General features: G+C 39.6%; 1 protein-coding gene across 3 annotated transcripts in view; it reads right to left on the bottom strand.

Moving 5' to 3' along the window:
* LOC145991979 (uncharacterized) overlaps positions 1–24,046 on the bottom strand; it is a 145,864-nt gene that overhangs the window by 73,739 nt on the left and 48,079 nt on the right. The window lies entirely within an intron of this gene.

Below are 24,046 nucleotides of genomic sequence, written 5' to 3'. Positions count from 1 at the left end.
AAAAACGAAATATGCATGCCCCTATGTATTATGTATAATATGGGATGTACGTAGTTTTATTTGTATATGAATGGGAACGTACTTGTATTTTGTGAAGACAAAAGTGTTATGGTTTCTTTTCTTTTTTTCAAATATGGAATATATAATGATTAAATAACAAATATTTGCTCACGCTCTCTCTCGCTCTCGTTTTAGTAGAGTTTTATTTAAATATACAAATAATTTGGCCTACAATAAAAAATGGGTAAGCTAAACAATCATAAATACGAATGTATTAATTTGGGCAAGTAAACTCGCGTTCTAATTGTTGTTGTTGGTTTGGTTTATTTTACTTCACCTTTCTGCCACATTTCGTTATCGCGAAAATGAGGATGAGTGATGATATAATGAAATTGATGAAGGGACCTCACAAAGAACAATTCATGCCGGGATTCGAACCCGTAACGAGAGCGCATTCTTGTTCGTAGGTGTTGTACTCTGCAGTGAATAATGAAATAATTTGGAATGAAAAATGTATCCCAGAACTAAAAAAGACAAATGAATATTTTTGAAGAAACTACAAAAAAGTGTTTTGTTAACTGTTCATCCCCTCTAATATATTTAATTTTTGCCACCTTCCATCATTTTTTCTAGCTGTATAGATTTAATGGCAATAAGTAGCTAACGAGCTTATGGAAGTGATTGCACGAGGGACAATCATAAACAGAGAACTCTGGACTCCTGATTTCACAGTACCCTGCAGATGCACTGGGAGGAAATTATTTGTATTTTCTTTCCCTTTCTTTAGCGTTGCTTTTCCATCACTTTACCTAACTTCTGCCATGACGATGAACGTTGATTAAATTAAACGGATGAGAAGTGGTTACAAAGGAACACTCATGCACAGGCCAGGGCTCGAGCCCGAATCCTTCAGTGACGAGATCGTGAGATGGAGAAATTAGGGAAATCAAACAATGCAATTTTTTGGAAAAACGTTAATCATATACAAATACGGTGTTTCAAAAATCCAATTGAAATTTACGTACCACTGAGTAAATACGCAGTTTGCTTTACCGATACCCAAGTATCCGAATAGTTAGAGCTTTCCACTCATCCTTGTTGTCGGCGGACCTCCGTGGAGGAGTGCAAGTGTCCCGGATCGGTACCAGGTGGAGGAACATAGTGGTTCGGATCCCACTTTAAACTGTGGGTCCAGTCCCGATTAGCTTTTATGTACATAAAGTGGACTTAAACACCAAATCAACCAACCGCGGGGGAGTGGTTATCACTGCACGCTATGACACCAGGAGTGGCGGGTTCGAACCCCTACATCGGCATGTGTGTTTTTTGTGTTTGTCTCTTCATTAATTGTATTGTACCATCTTCGCGATTAACCAAATGTGACAGCCACGCTAAGTAGCATAAATCAAATCATTGATTGATTGTTTAATTTGGTTTGTTTTACTTCGCTTTTCCTACACTTTTGGCTAATCGTCAAGATGGTACGATAAAATTGATGAAGGAACAAACACAAATACACCCATGGCAAAGTAAGGGTTCGAACCCGGGATCTCTGGCTTAATAGTCAAATCAACATGTTGTGGATTTTCGAAAGTGGGTGGGATTAACACGCGCTTCTTTTCAGTAGTCCTTCCTCATTTTGCATTCATTTCCTTTCTTTGACGTTCTAGTTTTAGGAATACTGGGCCCTAAAGGGGGGAGGGGGATTATGACCCACAACAACCTCCCTGGGCACGCCACTGATTGATACCCCAAGTGTCGATATCACCGCAGGACACTGGTATACACACTGGCTCTAACGAAAAATATCTTGAAACTCCTGTACTCGATTGCCGATAGAGAAGGGGCTGTAATGTACAGAATGCTATTTTTGCTTTTGACTGATTGTTGTGAGAAGCGAGAAAAAGGTAAACAAACGAGAACAATTGACGTTTACTGTGAGTCTTGTGCATGCACAACAATGACAGAGTACATTCTTTCCTCAATAATGTTCGCACGGCTATCAACTGCCGCGGGATAAAAAAAAATCGGGGGTGGGGGTATTATTGTTCTGTATTAGTTGGTAAGAAAAAACCGCATCTTCTTTTAATTTCTTTGTCCTTAATTTAATTATACTTCCATCGATAATATAAACTATCCGTTGCGTTAAAGGTACGAAGAATAAATTATAAAATAACCGATTATGTGCAAGACAATTACGAAATTATACAGAAATATGTCTTCTTATGAGAAAATTGAAGAAATACGTTTTAAAGACGCGAAATTGGTAAAATATGTTAAAATATGCCTTGTCAAGTTTGTCTATTTCGGCTGATTTTCATCAGATAAGCGTAGATGAGTATTCGATTCGATGCCAAATAAAAAATATGTTATAACTAGAGTGCGGATTTTGCATATTTGCATATTTTATTCCGGTCCTCTAATTAATATGCAACCCGGTTCTAAAGTTCTTTCAGAGCATTCCGAACCGAAGTAGGGGGTTTTTAAAGTGCATATAAATGCATACTTAAGGTGTTCGTGCATATTTACTGCGTAAGCGCATATAAATGCATATTACGTGAAAAAATCATTAAATTGATAGTTTTGTTTTTTTAAATATATTTGTTTACTTGGTTAATGTTTCGTCTGTGGAGTGTTTCTGAGAGTAAAATTTTCAAGCACAGGTGTTCGAAAACCCCTGTTTATGGGCTGCAGGGCAGACGGTCCCCCTTCCCTCGCGCATACCTGGCAAATGACACAGAGAACACGTGCAATTCCTCCCCCGGCCTTCTTCAATGGCCTATATAAGGCAACGGAGATTTTTGCTTGTAAACAGTCTGTACTACCTTGAATTAGTGTAGTGTATTACAAGATCTCACGCCAGAGGACATAGCTGCATTGAAATATTGTCCAGTGACAAGTTGTAGTGTGGAGCGCACCTTTTCTTCATACAAGGATATACTAACTGATAAACGGAGAGATATGTTGTAGTGCACTGCAATTTACATAAATGCAAAACTACTTAACGATTTTCGTTATATTGTGTTTAACAACTGGAAATAGTAAATTCAATTCAATACAAGATTTTGCAACCTTAATTGACATGGAAGCTGTTGTTTTTTCGTCTTTACCTTCAATGGTCACTACGTGTGTGTAGTACTTTAAAAAATAAATGTATTTCGAGGAATTTTTTTGTGCCTATATTTTTCCTTTAGTGCATAATTTGCATATTTGAGTGCATATTTTACTTGTTTTTAGTGCATAGATGCATGCATATTTTCCACTTTTTTAGTGCATATTGATCCGCACACTAGTTATAACAATAAAGTCCCGGGCCCTAGTTATGTGTTGTATAAATTTGTAAAACAAATCTCAAGAATACAGCCCACCATAGGAGTGGGCAAAGGGGGGGGGGGGTAGTTGTCCATTAATACTGCCGATTAGAAATTTAGTGTAGAGGAATCTTATCGACAATATTATACTACTAAAGAAAAATGAAATATCTTCATGTCAATGAGAGTTCCAAGCAATTACGTTATTTACTATGTAATTGGACTTTCCCACTTTATCCTCTAACAAATTTATTGTCATTAACATTCCGGAAAATTTCTTGTTTTTAGCACTCCTTCATACTTAGGTGGATTATAATTGCAACTCTACAATTATATATCTCCTTGCAATACCACCATAGCATTGCTGGTCACATGTAATAAATACTCCAACAGCTTTTCGCCTACCACCGTGGCAGAGTGGCTAGCGTATCACGCTCTGACGCCAGGTTCGAATCCCGGTCTGGACATGAGTGTTCTTTGTAAGTGTTTTTCATCAATATCATCAATCATCCGCATCGTCACGATTACATGATTAGCCCAAAGTGGCAGAAAAGTGACGTAAAATAATCCAACTGCATTTTCGGCCCTTCTCTTTGTTCCACATTTTAGGATCTCCTCCAGCCCTAAAAAACCCTGGGTATGGGCCCTTGATATAGAATGAGGTTTTAATTTCCCCGACTGGATTTTCATCAAGGCTTTTGCCCCCCCACCCCCTTAATCGGAGTGTCTGCGCACTCCTATGCAGCCCACAGACGAAGTACACGTAACGAAAAACAAACACCGCTTCAAATGCCCTGGCTGTAGCTTGATCAGATAAAACAAGGGAGGGGGACTTTCAGGCGGCAAGGCTTTGATCAAATGTGAGAAGCCGCGATGGAAACAACCAGCCAAACTCTTCAATAACAGTATAGGTGGGGGTTAATTTACGATTGTTGTGTGGCAGCTAATGTCTCCAAGAAATCTAGTTACAAAGGAAGCCTGCCGATTTACTTTGTCAGTAATCCATGAATCATTGTCACTGTAGTGCGGTGCAAATGTTTGCGTCTTTCTATTTCATGCAATATCTCAAAACCCAGAGTATTTGAGTAGCGCAAAAGGTGTGACGAAATTTAGCATTAATATGGCAGTTAATTAATTAAGGAGAGGACGTTTCACGAAAAAACACCTTGCGACGCCAAGGAGTTCACATTTAAGCTGATTTTATGCATCTGTTGGGAAGGCGGGGGGGGGGGGGGGGGCTAGTGCTGCATTCATAACTCTTACGAGTTTAACTCCATGAGTACATATAATTTGTCCACTTAATTCTTCCTGGAAATTGTTTCTTTGTTTAAGTGTGATTTTAAGCCCACTTTAAGTAAAAACTATTGAAATTAAGAAATTAATGTATTTTCACCAAAAATGATTCTGATATCCACAAATTACTTATGTGCATTATTGTATATTTCTTTTATTTTAAAAGTGACATGAAACACTGATTTTTGTCAATCACACAATTTAAATAAATCAAACTGATTTATACAACCTTGAAATTTTGTAAGCATATCATGCAATTTGTCATGTAAAGGCTTGCTCTAAATTGTAAATGACTATTGACGTTAATGGTTTTTATATTTTTCTTCACGAGTAGCTTGTAGAGAGAAAAGGAAACATTGGGAGTTTCTCTGTACTTACATTTAAATTGCGCACATAGGCATGAACATGAAAACTTGAAAGAGAGAAAGTTTCCTTTACCAAGGAATCTTTCGATTTTTAAGCCAAGACCTCTCCCCGATGGCGCAGTGGTAACGTCGTCACCTTGTAATCAGGGGGTTCTGAGTTCGATACATGCTGTTTCGGATACCACTTTAAACTGTAAGACTAGACCTGATTAGACTTTCTGTGCATAAAGTGGACTGAAAACAAAAACTCAAACTCATTTTAAGCTGATAACCGCGATGATGGGAATACGAGCACTCTGATTTCATTACATTATTAATCACGGATCTCCGTAAATTGTTACTTAGAAAACAAACAAATGTTTTAAAAAGTGGAAAGTATAATTTCCCTTTGCATTATGAAAAATTTCCATTTATCCAAGGAAAAACTAAAACACGATCACAAAACTTTATGAAGAAAATACGGTTTTCCCAAGTAAGAAGTTTGAAATATGTAATTATGAAACACTGATAATTCGTGCCTCCATTCAGCTTGATTTTAATATGCAACGACTGTATCTTCAAATATGTCTACTTTTTCGATCCCTTTTCACCAACGGCGGCGCCAGAATTATTCAACTAGGGTTGCTGAGGGGTTGCAGAAAGAAAGTTAGGGGGTGTCATTCTGAAAATAAGGAAAACATGAAACATGCATGCAACCTGTCAAAACTGAGGGAGCCCGGTGCCAATAGTGTGGAGGGGAGGGGAGAGATAAGGACAGTTTACTTTCCCTTGGTAGATAAAGGTTTAGCACAGTTCAGGGGCAAAAATAGCAAAAAGCGGAGGGCAACTGCATCCCTAATCGCCGCTACTGATTAACATAAATTACTGAGTGAAATTAAAATATATGTGTGAAGTATATAACTTAAGACAGACATTCATTTTCCAGGGATGCTACCCCCCACCCTGTGCCCTCCCCCTGGACGTCCATGATGATATGTATTAAGTCTTCTACTCCAAGAAAGTGGTCATACCATGCAGTGTAAACATTCAGATACACGTTGAACAAAGTAGTGAAATACAAAATAAATCCATCCTGCCCTTAAAAAGACAATTTTTGAACCTTCTCAATGTAACCAATGAAGGCACCGTCTGCCACAAGACAAAACGCGAAGGGCACAGGAACTGTGTCATCTTTAAAATCCCTTCTGCAGCACTATCCCCAACAACTAACTGTAAAATTTCTTCGTGAACATTGGGCCTCTTCCTAACAGTCTTTGAAAAAGCTTGAAATGGTACGTTTACTGGACATTTTTCGTGGAACAAATACGAAGAACGTATTAAGAAGAAAACTACCCTTCATGTTACAACTCGCATTAAATAATTTCCAGAGCACGACCTGGTGAGGTGATATTTTAAAAGCACCTGAATTTTTTGCTCCAGTGGAAGGAAGAACAAGTAGGCGGAAAACAAACCGTTTATGAACAATGCAAAAAAGAAAAAAACATAACTCACATTAAGCTATAGGCAATTATCAAAAACCACGAACAGACCACTTAAGAAACAAAAGAAGAAAAAATTTATAACAACAATGCTGACGAAAGAAGAAAAACGACCACTGATCTGTACAAATTCTGCCGCAAGTACAGAAAAGTATTGGTACCTCTTTCAGTGCTTGCCTGTTGCATACAATAATAACCTATCATTCGGCGCTCAATATGACATGACATAATATTACATATTAATGTTAGTGTTATCAGTTGAACGTAGGGTGTGCTGAAGGGGGTGCGGAAGAAAATTAAGGGGTGCGCAAGCACTCACTCGCGCACCCCTGGCGCCGCCCCCTTTTCACCTAAAATCTTGTCTGAATTCTTCTGCCCTGATGGAAGTTTGCCTTCACATAGCAACACTAAACTGCAACAATGACATATACCAGTAGGATGGGTGAAAGAAAACATTGCTTAAATGCTCATCTCTTTCCTGGCGACAGGAACCTACCTTTAAACGTGAAAGTTTAAACCCCCTCGCCACACTGTAATGGACGTATCCTGAAAGGCTGGCCTTCGTGGCGGATGATGGTTAGCACAGCACGCTACGTCGCCAGGGGTATCGGCGTTCGAATCCCGCGGCCTCGTCATGGGTGTGTGAGGAGTGTCCCTTCATCAATTTAATTGTATCGCCACTCATCCTAGCACAAGAGTGAAGGGAAATAAACAAAATCACGAATCCTGAAAGTTCGAATTGCTTTGTAATTTTGTGTGCATACTTCTTTCCAACGGTAAGGGACTAAGGGTATAAAATATATAGGATCACAGTTAGTCCAGTGGCTAGTGAGAAAACTCTAGGAAGGAATCTCTTCACTTACGCCAACAGCAGTTACAGCATGCCATCACAGGTCGGACAACCCTAAGCCTGCGTTCAATTGGTTTTATTTTTAGAAAACAAGTGTTTTCAATATGCAATGAATATTTTACAAGTATGTAAAAAACAATTTAATCAGCGATCAGCAAAAACAAGGTAATGTACACAATTAACAATATTGATCTTTTTAGGTTGCACCGTGTCCTCAACGATTGTAAAGGTCGAAACTTCTCGACACTCACTCTCTTTTTCTTCAGTTATTTTCGTTGTTTTTTATCTCTTGGGGTGACGATGAGAATGCATTTACGAGTGTACAATGGGACAAACACAACTACGTATACTCTCATGTCTCGCACAAAATAAAAAATAAAATTAAAGGGATTCTTCTTTCGCGCCAATAAGTGCTCCTTGATAGCTTTGTAACGACTGGGGCATCCAAGGAGACTAACTTTCCATTTTAGACCGTCAATTTAGGTTTTAATCTTGCAAAAATTGTGTGAATCTGAAAATTTATACATCTGTTCTATTTGATGTCAAAACAACATATCAACAGTCCTGAAGCCCATCCTGAAATTCCAGGCGGTGGTCAACTTGGGATGCTGAATGCTGGAGAAGTGCAAGTTATCACTGGAATGGATGTTACGTGCAAGAAGCTAAACCCACGGATTTGAAATAGGGATCCACCGAAAGAGAAATAAGAGGGCTTTAACTATGACTACACATATTGTCTTCCAGGACTGCACAAAAGGAACAAAAACTACCAAAGTCGATTTTTTTTCTATTTATCATTCTTGACGCTTTGATATCGCAGATGTCGAGAAGACACTCCTATAAAAGGTTTTCATCAAGCTTTAAACTTTCCATTGACATCTATGTAGACCATGTGCAGAATTGTTACGCCACGGGATGTATTAAGCTCGTGTATTATTCTGGAAAAAATCAAGAGGCTACTTCTCTGATATATGCAGCAACTACGCTAGTGAAATAAAAATCAGGTGCAGAGAAACAAGAGGGAATATTCTTTTCTGGGTATTACGTCGCATTAAAACAGTGAAATTCATTTAATTAACATTTTTGTTGTGCCTATTTGTGGCGCGGTGGCTCAGTCGGTAACGCGTCTGACAACCATGCTAAAGGTCCCGGGTTCGATCCCCGGCCGGTTCAAATCCGGGAACTTTTCTAACGATGGAAGCGGCCCCGGCGCCCACCCAGCGTCGAATAACATGGGTACCTGGGGAAAACCCTGGGGGGTAAAGGCAGTCAGGGGCGTAATGCTGATCACATCACCCCCACTTACGACCGGATCAAGAAAGTGTGGGGCGTTACCCCCAAACCCCCTATACGCCTTCATGGCGTAGTGCTAAGCACAGGGGAGCACTTTACCTTTTTACCTTTTTTACCTTTTTGTGGCTAAGAGTTTTTGACAGGTGGGAATCTTAATTGTGAACACTTTTCATGCAAAATATAAATGAATTGTCAATAATTCAGGCATTTATATACATCGATAATACAGCCTGTAATTCTTGTTTACAAAGAAAGTTACTTCATCATTGTTTGAACAACTAATTTTTTAGGTATTCATGAATTCTAAATGAGTGATATTACACTTTACTAAAGCTGACGCCAATTATAGTCTAGTCAAGGACACTCGCTTTCGGAGTTTCCCCTTGCCTCCTCCACTTCCCTGACCCTCTAGGGTTGCCTCGCTTGTTCTAAGCTGCTCAGTTGACACTTTGCACCTTGTACAGTCAATGACACTTCTGGATTATAACAATACCATTGACTTTCAAATAAATCATTACAACCTACAAGTGTCCGTGACCGTACTTTTGCGGTTGGTTTCATTTTCGATGTTGTTTGTGAAAGGGCTATTTGGTTATCTATTTAGTATTAGTACAGTAGCTGCGATTAGGAGGGGGCGAGGGGGGCAGTTGCCCCCTCACTTCTCGCCACTCTTGCCCTCACACTATGCTAAATCTTATCTACAAAGGAAAATATACTGCTTTTGCCCCCCCCCCCCAGTTTTGGTATCTTGCCCCCTGGTTTTGGAACCCAATTGTCGCCACTGAGTATTGAGGATTGAGGAGCAGCATCTTACGTGTGGAACATTAGCCGGTGGAAGTGAAGCGTCCCGAAAGGACACTAGGAAGCAAAATAAAATAATCATTGCAAAGGTTAATAAGATTTTCAAGGATCTTGCAGACAACGAAAAATTTAGAAAGCTACATTTGCTTCAATGCGGTCTCTACAAAGATCAGCGGCTGCTGTATCTTTTCCGTCAGCATTGTTGTTAAGAATTGTTTCTTCTTTTTTGTCGCTTTCGATAATTACCTGTAGCTTAGTGTGAGTATATTTTCTTTTTTGAGTATTGTTGATAAAAACAACACTTAGTTCTTTATGATTGTAACTTATAGCGTTGTACACAATATAGTATACCATGGCCAGCCTTGAACAAGCTTTGTTCGTTTCGAATTTCATAGCATGTGGTTTTTGGCTGTGGTAAAAAGCAAAAAAAAACTTGCAAAAATTAAGTGCCTCCTCGATGGCACAGTCCAATAAGTGGTGGACTTTTGATATTGTCACTGAAGTTCAATGGTTAGAGCCCCGGCTTTGAGTTCCCTTTCATCAATGTCATCTAATCATCATTCATCCTCATCTTCCTGTTTGGTCTAAAGTGGCAGAAAAGCGATGCTAAATAATACATATATACAAAAATTAAGTTAGTTCCTACAGTCTTCACTTTCATTGACATATTTTCATAGAAACATACTAAAAGTTGATTAGTATTTGATGTAGTGGCTAAAGGTTTCATGCATTCTATATTTTTAACATCGTACTCCATACATTTCATTCCGTACCCCTTCCGCACTCCTAGATGACTAATCGTCTGCCGCCGTTGTTACAGAGATAGAGAGAGAGTGAGTGTGTTGATTCTTACTGTGGAAGAGACGAATATAATGTTTTGTAGAATTACGGGAAATATTTGCATCCGCAGTAAGTAAATGAAGCCTGGCAAAAGCCACAAGTAGCGAGCGCGCAAGATCAATCCGCAGCAAAATTCGTTCAAATGAACCATAAAATATAGCTGACATCTTACGCTAATAACGTTGTAGCCTATTTGTTTTCAAAATTAATTTGAATATTTTATTACAAACTTTTGTCAATGAAAGTGTATAGGTGATCAATTAGAATGCAAGTTATAGTTCTTGTCTAATGTTACGGCGGGCACTTTACATTCTGCCAAGAGAAGTGGGGATCGGGGAAGCGACCAACCCAGCGCGATAAGAAACGCAGCAGCAGTGTTGTCAACTCTAGCGAGAAGTCGCTAAATCTGGCAGATTTGTAATGCTAGTTGGCGACAAAAGACGTGAAAAAGTGACGAGCGACTTTTCTGGCTACTTCGTGTGCTCTTTAGCAACTAATCTGGAGAATTCGCAAAATATATGCGTAGGTACGTCTAAATACCGTTTCATAGTTATTAAATAAGTAAACACCCTCGCAATTCGCTTCTGATGCGCAAAGAGAAACCGAAGCAAAGCGTATCCCCTTTTCCAGTAAGTTTTGTGATGTTTGTAAACATCACTGCTCACAGCTCATTGTTATCCGATACTCCTCCTGGCTCCGTTGCGGCTGAGTTATTATAAAACAGAACGTTTGACTTCGCGGTCGCGTCGTGCGTGGGTTCAGATTGTAGTTTTTTGTGTAGTGTGTGGTGACAAAGGAAGTGCTAGTGTAAATTATAAAGTTTGTGTGTGGATTTGTGCGCAGACCAGGACAGGGTAGTGTCCAGTATGGGAAAACCGCAATACAAGCAACATTGCTGGAAAGAGTGGGGAAAACTCTACAAATGCTTGGCCCCTGTCGATAGTGACACGGCGAAAGCGTACTGTAAGTACTCCAAAGTAGAACTATCTGTATGCCAAAGCTACTGATCTGAAAAAAAAACTTTCGGAAACACAGAAACATAAAGTCAGATTTGGTTACTTCTGTTCTGTAAAACAGCAGAAAAACAGTTCAAACCGGAAAATTTAAATACTTCTAGTGCTGAAGCTGGTTTAGCTTTATTTGTTGCCGAACACTGTTCTTTGCTAACCGTGAATCACTTGTCCGAATTATGTATGAAAAGGTTTGGTGACAGCTGCAGTGCAGCATGCATTCGTCTGCATAAAACCAAGTGCACAGAAATAATAAACAACGTTCTTGCAATGCATTTTCTCGTTGATTTAGTATCTGACATCGGTAATCAGTGTGAAGTGCAGCGTTCAGAGGAAGAGGAAAGTAACGAGGAAATATTTTTATATAGGCAAGTACTAGATTTTTTCACCTTTTTGCTATTTTTTAAAAGTACATTTGATTTAGCGACTTTTTCTAGAGCATTTACATTTCATTTAGCGACTTTCTAGCGGATTTTCTAAGGACTTTTAGCGACTTTTACGTTCAAGTTGTTGGCAACACTGCGCAGCAGCCTTGTGTTAAGCTGCTGTAGTATGAGGTGCGTGAAGCACCTCCTCCCGCGACGTCGTAAGTCTAGGCGCATACGCTGTGGTCGGGTTGGTCTGCTGAATTTTCCTCGCTTTCCACCTTTCTTGCCAGCATATAGGTCGTCCGCCGTAAGAGTAGACAACAGCTATAATTTACGTTCTATTTGATCGCGTATAAATCTTTCAGTTGAAATTGTTGCTTATTAAAAAACTGTAGGTAGATGGTGTGACCTTGACTGGATTATTTTGGTGGCGTCGGCTTTAGGAGAATGTTTTACTTTTATTAATTTCATCATATCATCACTCATCCCTATCTTCTCAAATGAGCCAAAAAACGAAGTAAAATAAAGCAAATAAATCAATCAATGTGTCGAGACCACCTCTCCATCGTTCGACAAGAGTTTGCGTAATACCCAGACACAGGGCGATACTGTCTCGAACCTTTGAAAATATTGCTCACATGCACAGGTTCGGATTCAAAAACTATCTTGAATCAAATCGCTCTAAGTGGCAGCTTGCAAATGGTTAGTGGTTATGCAGAAAAAGAGAAATTCGAAATTAGTTTTCTGTCCGAAATCAGGATTCTCCTGGGCCGAGACCGAGTGGAACACCCTGTATTTCATATATACTTTTCATTCATTCTCTCATCTGATCATCTTCTAGGTCAACGTGACGGTACACATATTTTATGTTAAATAAATAAATATAAGTAAATATCAACATGACTTAACGGTGTTCCAATGGAAGTGAAGAAAATTCAACCATGCCTTAAATGGCCAGAATTAAGATATATATTTTAAAACAGTTTTATCTAGACATCCCAACTGGCAATACTAACAGCGATCAGCCTCCAACGCATCACAATATCCATCGAAATAATAGTATCTGATGCCATGCAATGGTGGTGGTAGATGAACATTGCAAGGTGGTTCGATTTCCACTTTAAACTGTAGGTCCAGTCCCGATTAGCCTTTCTGTGCATAAAGCGGTGTTAAGAACTAACCCAAACAAGTAACAAGTCCATGTGATGAAAATTCAAATATATTCTTTTTATAAAAATAATTTTTCATTCTACCACAATTTAGTCTATCTCCCTAAGATACAACTCCCCATTTATTTCCTTTTATTTCCCACACACCTCATTAAATCACAAAATCAATAAGTGTCTTTGTTATGTTTCTAGAGTAATACAGGATATAATTGTAAAGATTAGTGAGAATACCAGGTAGGAATGTGTTCTGTACATTTCGCAGGGGGAGCAGTTGCCCCCCTGCCCCCCTCTAGCTACGGGCCTGCAGTTATTTCCTTTCACCTTACGTCGACTAATTGCGCGAGGTATAAAATGGCCACCGTACGTTCCTCGCCTGTCGTACCGCTTGCACCGTTACTAAGCCATCCGAAACCAGCTTGTTCCACCCCTTTTGGCGCGGAGACGCTCTCGCACATTGTTGCAACATTTATTCCCATATGATTTGGTATGGAGGGCGGTGCTTGGGTTGCGGCGTGATCGACGGCAGATTACTGACAGCTGGCGCAGCCAATGGGGGCCGAGTTATGACCGTCAAACACCAGCGCGCGCTTCGAATGAACCGCCAATCATCATGTAGTTCCTCTCTATTCACGTTTTACGAACACTGTTGTGTTTAGTTGGTTCCTCGCTTCGGGGTTTGGTACTTGTGGCTTCCTCTTACATAACGTTTCGTCAACGCAGTGTGTGACCTAAGAAATAACAAATGAATAACAATTCCTCGCAATACTCTTAAGTTTGCACCTTCCTCTCTTGGGGGTGCTGTGCTTGTCCGCCCATTCTTTGTCAATATCTCAACTTCCATGGAGTGTATAGCAGCCACACCCAGATTCCCGCTATCCTCGGGGGTAGCTCTATTACGTGTAAAAATCTCAGTCCAATCAGAGCACTTTTAAAACTTCCTCGCTTTGGCGTGAAAAGTCGAGCTTCCTCTTAATGGAGGGTGGGAAAACAGGGGGGTGGGTGGGTGTGTGTGTGTGGGTGTGTGTGTGTGTGTGTGTGTGTGTGTGTGTGTGTGTGTGTGCGCGTTGGTATACCCGTCATTACGAGGAACAAGATCAGAAAAATTACCAGCATTAAGAGGGACTTTTTCATTGCGAGGTAATTTTGGTGGTTCCTCGGAACGAGAAAGCACATTATTTAATATTATGGCCGAACCGGCAAAGGAAAATTTAATGTCGTGGAATTAATCGACGAAGGGGACCAAGATCTATATTTTGATAAAAGGTAGGACAATGTCCGACAAATGTACTCGGAGTTATGCTACAAAACAGTGCATTTTTCTGGTTCCTCTTTTCGGGGCATTGTGCCTGTACGTGTGTATCAGGTGTTTATCGGTTCCTCTCAACGGGGCTCTGTGCTTATCACCTACACACAACGTGTGTGTCGTTTGTGCGACGCCAGAGACATCTGCAGTGTGTGAAAAATTGCGGAACTACATCAGCGGTGACGTCAAGGCGGAGCGAGGAAGATCGTAAGGGGTGGGGCCTGCAGTTGCAGAGAACAGCGTTGTCGGATCTCCCCTTCAACTTACATGACTCAGCATTTTTCACTGACGGCTCTGATCGTTGCATTGTTCGCAGTGCTGCATAAGTTGCAACGCTGGAGAATGCAGCGTTGCTACATCATTGCCTACATGGGAAATGTTAACGGCGCTTCACGATTGCGTTCTGAGAGGGTTCGTTGTGTGGTAGTAGCCGTATTTAATATATCGGTTTGAGCTAGGGCAATTATGTCTCGTATTTCTCGGAAAAGATATATATCAAGGAAGAATTGTAGCAATCTGCCGGAGGGCGCGTGTGAGCGAGCAAAGAATATTGTAGGAAATGCTTGTGTATTTCCTCATCAAGAAAGCAAACTAGTAGGATTTCTTCTTGTATTAATTAACAAAATATTCAATCAGAGTTCCTATGCTAGAATACTGGAAATGATTGCGCTTAATCTAACTAAAGCACAAAAGCCAGATACAGGACAATATAGTACAAAAACAACATACATATTTACGTTCTTAATTGTGGTCTAACTATTCGTTTTCTCCGTCTACTCCACTCGTTAAAAATTTGCTCCTCCTCTGTGGTGACAGTGGCGTATTTAAGAGTACGACTTCAATCTCCTTCCCGAAATACCTTCCACCCTTAAAATGTTTCTTCCGTCACTAGGATGCAGATGCATATGTTCAAAAATGGCAAAATACGTAGTTAAACATTAATAAGAATAGGTTCTTCACTAACATTTCAATATTTTTCGTAATACATGTCTCTAAGGTAGAATTCACACCGAACTTACAGGCGACACGTGTTGCTTGAGGATTTCACCAATCCAACGCAAGTTTCTGAGCCCTATCATGCCTGCCCCTACGTTATGAAACGTTGCTGCGGATTGACCCGTTTCCAATCGACATATGTCATTTGCACTTGCTGTTTGGAGTGAAATCCACGTGTTACTTGACGTTTCGGTCTGAAAGTTACAGGCGACAAGCAACACGGAGATGCCAAGCAGCTTTCAGACCAAAGCGACACACAACACATGTCGCTTCGGAACTAGTCAATCAATATCAACGTTTCACACCTTACCGGTAGCCCCAGAAGACTGAGTTCGACTGGTGAGATTCTCAAGCACCACATGTGTCTTCAATGTGAAATCTCTCAATGAGAGAAGAGCCCAGTTCGAGCGACATGCAAAAGCTCACTAAAGCAACACATACACCGCGCACAAGTGAACAGACCAAGTCAATTTGATGCACGGCCCGAGCGACATGGTGATTTCACACCCAAGTGACAAGCGACAAGCGACACGAGACCCTTCAATCTAATGCAAAAGATTCATTGCGTATGCGGGAACAACAGAAACAGGTGACACGATGCACCGTATTGAGAACATAGTCCAGTCCAAGCTACAAATGCAGCTTGTGTCGCTTCAGTTCAAAATTTTTGTTTTCAAGAAGCACGTTACATGGGGATTTCACACTGAAACGACACGACACGCATGATTTTGTGCGAGCAATAAAGATTTCGATTTCCTGTTGGGCATAGCACCTTGCACTGGCGTACGCAGGGGGCGCTGATGGGGCTACTACTGCCCTCCAGAAATTTTAAGAAAATCCAAATTTTAAAAGAAAATTTGTAAAAACTCACAAAAAGGAAATATGTAAACCCAAACCTCCCTTAAAGTTAAAATGACACCCGATAACCATATCTGTCTTCGAGTACAGTTTTAATAGTGAAAAGCTGAAAATATACGATAGCCTATATATTTTATTCGGTATCCCACAATTCTAGAACAAAGCTATATACTATACACCTTTACAATTTCAGGCCCTCCAGAACAAAAATCCTGCTTACACCAGTGGCACCGTGAGAACAATTGGAGCAGACTATGATATCGAAAACCAGAAAACTACGGCGACTCAATTGTATTTAACTTAGTATATGGCACGTGTTTTCCCTCTTCTCGAGTGGCAGCAACGAATCATCCCCTACGTATGGTCAGTGCATCGCCCACTGGCATATACATGAGGGAGGGATGAGAGACAGGCCTGCGGCAAGGAGTAGCAAGTCTCCATTTCCACTTCACAGCCTAACAAAGAAAACTAAAGGTGGCCAGGTAGAAAAATTTCCTTTGGGCTCAGGATGGTGGTGTGTGTTGCAAGGCGTGCTGTCAACAGTGGCGGCGATTGGGTTCCAAAACTGGATTGGGCAAAGGAACTTTACTTTTCCTTTATAGATAAGCTTTAGCATAGTGGCGGAGCAAAAGTGGCTAAAAGTGAGGGACAACTGCCGCCCTACGCTCCCTCAGTCAGTAATGATTATTCGACTGTAAAATCAGTTGAAATATTGGAATCAGATTCTTTCCTCATTCATCTATAAACATTCTATTTCATTTCGCTTTGTAATAAAAATAAGCACTTTATAAATTTTAAAAAAATATATTTTTAAAATTATTCTTATAATCAACGTAATTAAACAGAATTATGCCTGACAGATTTTAAGAAAGAAGTTACAGTCCGTGAATTACTTTTTCACAGTGTTCAATAATTTTATTAGGAGGCGCTTTTCTGCCATTTTATTTAACCGCGACGGTGCGGATGTGTGGTGATTAGAAGAAATTTAGGAAGGGACACTCATGCCCAGGCTGGGATTCAAACCCGGAAACCCTGGCGTCGTATTACACTGAACTAACTTCTCCCCCAGATTTTGGAGGACAGAAAGTAAGTTATTCATATAATATATAAGATGTAATATATAATATATTACATATTATATAACATAATATTCGAACCAGTGTATAGTGCACCTCCACTGCATATCGCCAGTTTACAAGGCGATTCTCATATTCTGTATACTCTGTACTATTCACAGTTACAATACAAGTGTTAACCCATTGAGAAAACTAAGTTTGCCATTTTAGAATCTCTCTCTCCAGGACGTAGTGTAATCAAGAGGTCCAGACTTCGTTACCCGCTTGAGGCACTTTGTGGTTCCGATCCCACTTTAAACTGTAGGTTCAATCCCGATTACCCTTTCTAGGAATAAAGTGTACTTAAAAAGAATATTACGTTGAACTTGATTGAAATTACGTTTTTGCTTGCAAGTTTGAATATGTATATTAATATTAATAATAATAATATTAACTACTTTAATTAATAGAGTATGAGATTTGATCAAATTGTCCTTTGCTTGTAGAGATGTTACTGACGCAAGTATTGATGGAATGAACTGCAATGAGTATTTTGCTACCCTTGAAAAAAAAACGAACCAAAGTAAAACGCCGCCCGCCTCCACCCTCCCTGTCCTGTTTAAGTGGGGGGAGAGTGGTCAGACGATTAGACTAGACGCTTGGCAATTCTGAACTACCCTTTCTTTGTCAGTGCCAAGGGGTAGGTGCGAAGAAGTGTTTGCGCACCCTTTAATTTTCTTCCTCACCCATTTTTCAACCAATAACACCAACTCTTATAGAGTGCCATACCCGGTGGAGGCCAAGACTAGTAGAGTAGAAGGCTGGGGCCATACCTGATCACGTGGTCCTTGACGTCAGGCATGACGTCACGCGCGGACAGATCGCTCTACGCTCCGGTTTCGCAGCCGAATCAAAGCAGTAATTATGAACAAAAAAGAGCCGTAATTATGCCCAGAAGCTAATTGGGAGTGAATACACAGACTTACTTAGGATCCGACATAATGTATGTCCTTACAGTTGGATTACACAGCCATTTACGCACACATTTTATCGGTAGTTTATAAGTCGTCACATTCCTCTGTGAAACATTAGTTTCATGTAAAATTGCGGTTAATACACCTAGTAATGCATTTTGTTAGGGCAGAAAGAAAAATATATATATGTTGAATGCTTAAAAGAATTTTGTTAAATAAAGAAAGGCAGAAAGCCAAAATTATGGATAAGTTGAATATGTAAAAGAAAACAATCTCGTTTATTGCTCTCTTTTAGGAGTGAGAGAGGAGCTGTTTTCACTTAACTTCTTCAAATTTGGTAACTTTGCTTCAACTATTGGTATTTATTTCTTAATTAATTTTCCTTATTCAGATTACAATTCTGAGTCTTATGAATCTTTGAACTACACAGGCAGGAATGTGAGGAAGTTCCGTGTGTATTATGTAACACACACTTTAAAAAACTTTTCACTGAACGAAAACTTGAGACATAGAACTTAAGAAAGTCGAGGGTCACTTTATATACTTATACGTATATATAATCAGTGGAATGTCGAACAGGGGTGCCCACAGGCGGGTATGTGAAAGCTGGTTGAGTCCACTTAACTTTGGGGGGGGATTGTGATGAAAATTTGACTGAATAAATAATAGTACAATGGAGGACGGAAGTTGAACTAGGTTGTCATTTAAGCATCACTCGTATATAAATAGCAAGTTGTTTATTTTGAAGTGTATGGTAGCCTGATGTTGTGTAATGAGACTACTGGTATTGCAATCCACTAACAAGTCTCGTTAGATGCGATGTGTTCAGTTATATATTGTCGCCCGCTGTTTTTATTTTTTCATCGGAGATCACAACACGTCGCAACACCTCACTGAAGGCATTGTGAACTGCAACACCTCACAACCCACCAGGGTGCGAAATCATTGAAAACTGGGAGAAAGTTCGTAACCTACAACCCTCCTCCCCACAAACATATGTGTGAATTATACGATGTACATATTTGTAATGTTATTAAAAGCAAAAATAAATTACTCAATTAAAATAATTATTGTGATTATTAATTAGAAATTAATTTGTTACTTTCATACATATCAGATAGTGTAAAGCAGCTAACTAATTCCTTTACTAACCGGTTAAAGATGTTAATAAATTATGGCAGTTGAAGTGGTTTTATTATGTGTAAGTTTTTGTTTAGTTTGTGCACTATGTTAATATAAATCAATTAGATTTCATAGTTATTATTGTTTTGCATTCTTGTTTTACTTTTACTGTGCGTATTGATGTAGATTTGTTAATGATCTCTTGAGACAGAAAGCATTCAACACTCACAACTACACTAATTTGTGTGTGTTTTCAATATTATTCTTAGTAAAGTATATTTGAAATTTAAGGTAATTGCTTACTTTTTCATTGTTATAACAAAAACTCTTTCCCCCGGGAAATTTTTGGTGTTTTTTTTGTGGCCAAGATTGTTGGTGGGGGAAATCCCCCTCGTCCCCTCCAGGATTTCGCACCCTGAACCCAACAATCGAGAAATACAAGAAAAAAGGAGCGAAAAGAACAAAACAGATCAGCCTTTCCACGTTTCTTTCCGTATGGGGTAAAGACTCAGCTGGGTTTTGTCCGCCCAATGACGTCACACCCGCGGCAGTCGCGAAAAGAGGCGTGTCTGACCCCAGCCTTTCCTTCTAGTAGTCTTGGGTGGAGGCACATAGTGCTTCGGATCCCACTTTAAACTGTAGGTCCCGTCCCGATTAGCGTTACTGTGCATAAAGTGGACTTAAAACACCAACTCAACAACAACAACTCTTAGAGTGCCATGCTGTCTCATGTCATATTCAGCGCCGAATGTTACGTTCTAAAGTGAGACCGCTGTTATTGTTTACATCAGGCAAACACTGATCCACGATTTCTTTCCTGTACTGTCGGCAGTTTAAAAAGGCAAGCCGCCATTGTATTTCTTTCGTCAGCATTGTTGTTAAGAATTGTTTCTTCTTATGTTTCAAGTAGTCTGTGTTTGTCGATAAATGCCTATAGCTCAGTGTCAGGTGCTTTGTGTTATCCTTTGCATTGTTGATACACCGTTTTTGTTGTCTGCCTACTATCGGATCAAAAGCTATGTATACTCGAGTTTTGGACTCCAATTAAAAATTAATCAGTAGACCTAAATAAAAACGAGTTACATCAAAATTTGACTGTTTCAATTCTGTGTTAAGCTATAGTAACCAATTATTTTCGATTTTTAGTCATCTTGAGAATAAAAAAACTGCCGTTTTTTTGCTTTTTCCAAACAAGAAATCAAAAAATTTTTAAAAAATCGTCCGATCGTGATCAAATTTAAATATGCAGGTAGAAAGGTTGTAAATATAATTCTTAATTTTCAATTTTTTTATGGGCTTAAAAGTCAAATGTGTCTTATCAATTTTCTGAAACATATTCCCTCCCATCCTGTGGGAAAATACCTTGCTTGCCTTTCCTTGGAAAAAATCTTCCAATTTTTCATGTGTCATTGGCCTCCCTTCAACAAGCTGCTCTTTTCAAATTTTTGGCCTCTCCGATGGCGCAGTGGTAGCATCGTCGCCTTGTAATCAAGGGGTTCTGGGTTCGATTCCCGGTGGAGGCATATAGTGGTTCGGATCCCACTTTAAACTGTAGGTCCAGTCACGATTAGCCTTCCTGTGCACAAAGTGAACTTAAACACCAACTCAATCAATCAAATTTCTAAACATGTCTTGTACTAAAACCGAGCAAGAGTGAAGCAGTTGGAGTTTTAAAGTCCGCTTTATTCACAGTAAGTCTGGACCTATAGTTTAAAGTGGGATCCAAACCACTGTGTGCCTCCATCGGGTATCGAACCCGGGACACCTTTCGCTAGTTTTATCCACTTTCATTGGCATATTATTGGAATTTCAATTAGTGGCTAAAACATTCATGCATGTTTCGTGTTTTCTTTATTTTCAACACCGCGCCCCTTAATTTCATTCCACACCATCTCAGCACTTCTACAGAGCATTCATTCCCCGACATTCGCTACGAGACTCGGCGGCAAGCGGCCCGGCGTCAGCGCTTGTCTTTCCCAGTGAACGGGTCCGCGACAGTCGCACGCTACAGTCTGTTTTTTTTCGCTCTCCCTGCCTTCGCTCTCCTTCCCTTTCTGTTGACGTTGCAGACTGACGCCAGTATAATCTTCCCTCGGAAGTTGTGTTGTGTCGTGTCCGGGTGTTGAAGATTGTGGCTTAATATGGCACAACAAAATTTACATTGCAACAAAGAATTTACGTTGTCGAGTGTTACTTCGGAAAGAGGAATTGTGGAGAAGTGCAACGACGTTTTGCAACGAAATTTCCTGGTGTTCCCCTTCCACATAGGACCACTATATTAAACCTCGTAAAAAAGTTTAGAGTAACAGTGTCAGTTCTGAATAAAAGTGGAAAGAAAAATTGGGAAATCTAAAAAATAAAGTATACAAAGACAATCCGCACACCATCCGTGAGTTAAAAGAGAGTATTGTACGAGAAATCGGGAGAATTACAGTAGTAAACGAACTTGCACGTGTAAATGCCAATTTCTTTCGGAGATGCCAGGAATGTGTTGTAGCAGAGGGACATCATTTTCAACACCTTCTGTAGTCAAGGTTAGTACGCAATATGAAAACTGTAATTTTAATAGCCGACTCGAGCGACTGTCACGGACCCCGTTCACAGGGAAAGACAAGCGCTGCTACCGGGCCGCTTGCCGCCGAGTCTCGTAGTGAATGTCGGGGAATGCTCTGTACATAATTAATTCTGGCAACGCACCAAGATTTACGGTTGTGGTTTTCTCTCCGTTGGGAACAACGAGGATGTTTAAGTAAGCAAATAAATAAAATAATAATAATAATAATAAACAGTTGTGTTTATATACGTATGTATACGTATATAATTTATATCCCCTCCTCCACATTCACCTGAAAGTGGCAATAGGCTAGTTGTGATTCGTGGGACCGTCTGCTCAGTTGATATCTATGTTTTGGCTTTTTGAGTGTGTGCAGTATTCCCCAAGGCCCTCTTCTCTTGTTGTTGCTGTGCAGAAACACAATAATCCTGAAATCGCTTGTATGGCTAGGAATTAAGTACAATGTAAGTGACAGCGTTGAAGAGATTAGAGGGAAGAAATGGTATGGCAATGAGTGAAGTTGCCAAACGAAGAATGTGCGTATGAGAAATTACTATTGTTTTTGCATGCATAGTTCGTCATTAACTTCTTTCCTTTTGTTGCAACATATGATTTTTACTTCAAGACTTATAATAGGTCTGTGTGGGCCTCCCTGATGGTGCAGTGGCAGGGTTTCGAATTACAGGGTTCGATACCCTGTGGAAACACATAGTTGTTCGGATTCCACTTTAAAATGTAGTTCCAGTCCCGATTAGTCTTTCTGTGCATAAAGTCGACTTAAAACAACAATTCGATTCAATTATAACGAACGCTTTCATTATACTTTAATAATCCTAATTATTATACATTGAAATATATATTGATACAATCAACTCCATAAAATTCTGAAAATTGATATTGGAAATATTAATAGATTGAAGAAACAGGTGTATATAACTTTACTCTTCTTGTTTAAAGTAATCGAATTTTGAAGGAAAATGTAACTCACTTCCCCTTTTGTTATTTAGTGTCTAGTGGAGTGACCTAATAATTCTGACAGCAAATTCAATGAGTCATGATATTAATCTTGGTCAGGGCGTGGCTGCCTTTAGATTGTGTTTCTTTTATCACATATTTAATATTTCATCCTCATCGCCGCAATTAACCAGTATACATATAATTTTGACCATAAATAGCAAAATGCAAGTTAAAACTTCTTGATGTTTACGATTTTCTTCGCATCTAAATTGTGGACATACGCCTAGTAGGCTCCTGTTGTCTGCAAGAAACAATCTGGAATTTTATTAAATTTCTTGCCGCGTCTCATCGGGCTTGAAATGTATTACTTCACAAGAAAATTTTGAATAACTGTATTATCTTGCATTACGAGCTATAAAAGTAAGTAAATTCATCAAAACTTTCACAAATCGTTGGTTGGTTGATTTGGTGTTTTAAGTCCACTTTATGCACAGTAAGGCTAATCGGGACTGGACCTACAGTTTAAAGTGGAATCCGAACCACTATGTGCCTCCACCGGGTATCGAACCCCGAACCCCTTGATTACAAGGCGACGACGCAACCAATGCACCATCGGGGAGGCCCTGAGGACGCGTTAAGAATGACCGATAGTTCACAAGTTTTCTTTTTGGCGTTAAAATATATTTTTAACCAAACATGTATTTTTATGCACCTGCAACTGCAACATAAAATGTTAATCACTAGAAAAGTAGAAAGCGTATTACCAGATTAGAAGAAAAACCTTCATTAGCTGAATATTTCAACCTCCGATTATTATACCCTAGTACTTAAATCGGACAGAAACGTCGTCGCCTTGTAATCAAGGGGTTCCGGGTTCGATACCCGGTGGAGGCACACAGTGGTTCGGATCCCACTTTAAACTGTAGGTTCAGTCCCGATTAGCCTTACTGTGCATAAAGTGGACTTAAAACACCAAATCAATCAATTAAACCGGACAGAAAAGAGAGAGATTTTGGTTATGCTTCTCCTCTATTTTAGACGCTGTTTATTGTGTTGGTTGGTTTCTTGTGTTTATTAGCTGTTTACCAATAGGTTCGATAAACACTTCAATGGTGCTTGGTGTAAAGGTAAAATTAATGATTGGATAGGTTTAAGTAAAAAAGAAATCAAACACCAAACCGATATCACATGGTATATTTGGTGTTGCGATATTTTCGAAACTATTAGTTACAAGTACGAAATTTGGTGATTTGAATTAACTATTAATTATCAAGTTGATACAATATGATATCCTATTCTACATCAGCCTCTTTGTTTGGGTTTTTTAATCTGCCCAACAATCGAACCCAATCTGAACGTAGCTGTCACGATCCACATTCCTTCATACGTAACTCAGTTCTGCGTAATTCGGTTTTATACGTCAATTACTGTAGGTCTTGGGAAAATATA

Source organism: Lepisma saccharinum, chromosome 9 (assembly GCF_977018435.1).
Source record: "Lepisma saccharinum chromosome 9, izLepSacc3.1, whole genome shotgun sequence".
NCBI classification, from domain to species: Eukaryota; Metazoa; Arthropoda; class Insecta; order Zygentoma; family Lepismatidae; genus Lepisma; species Lepisma saccharinum.
Note: the sequence above shows the minus strand (reverse complement) of the source record. Positions and strands in the feature narration are given on the sequence as shown.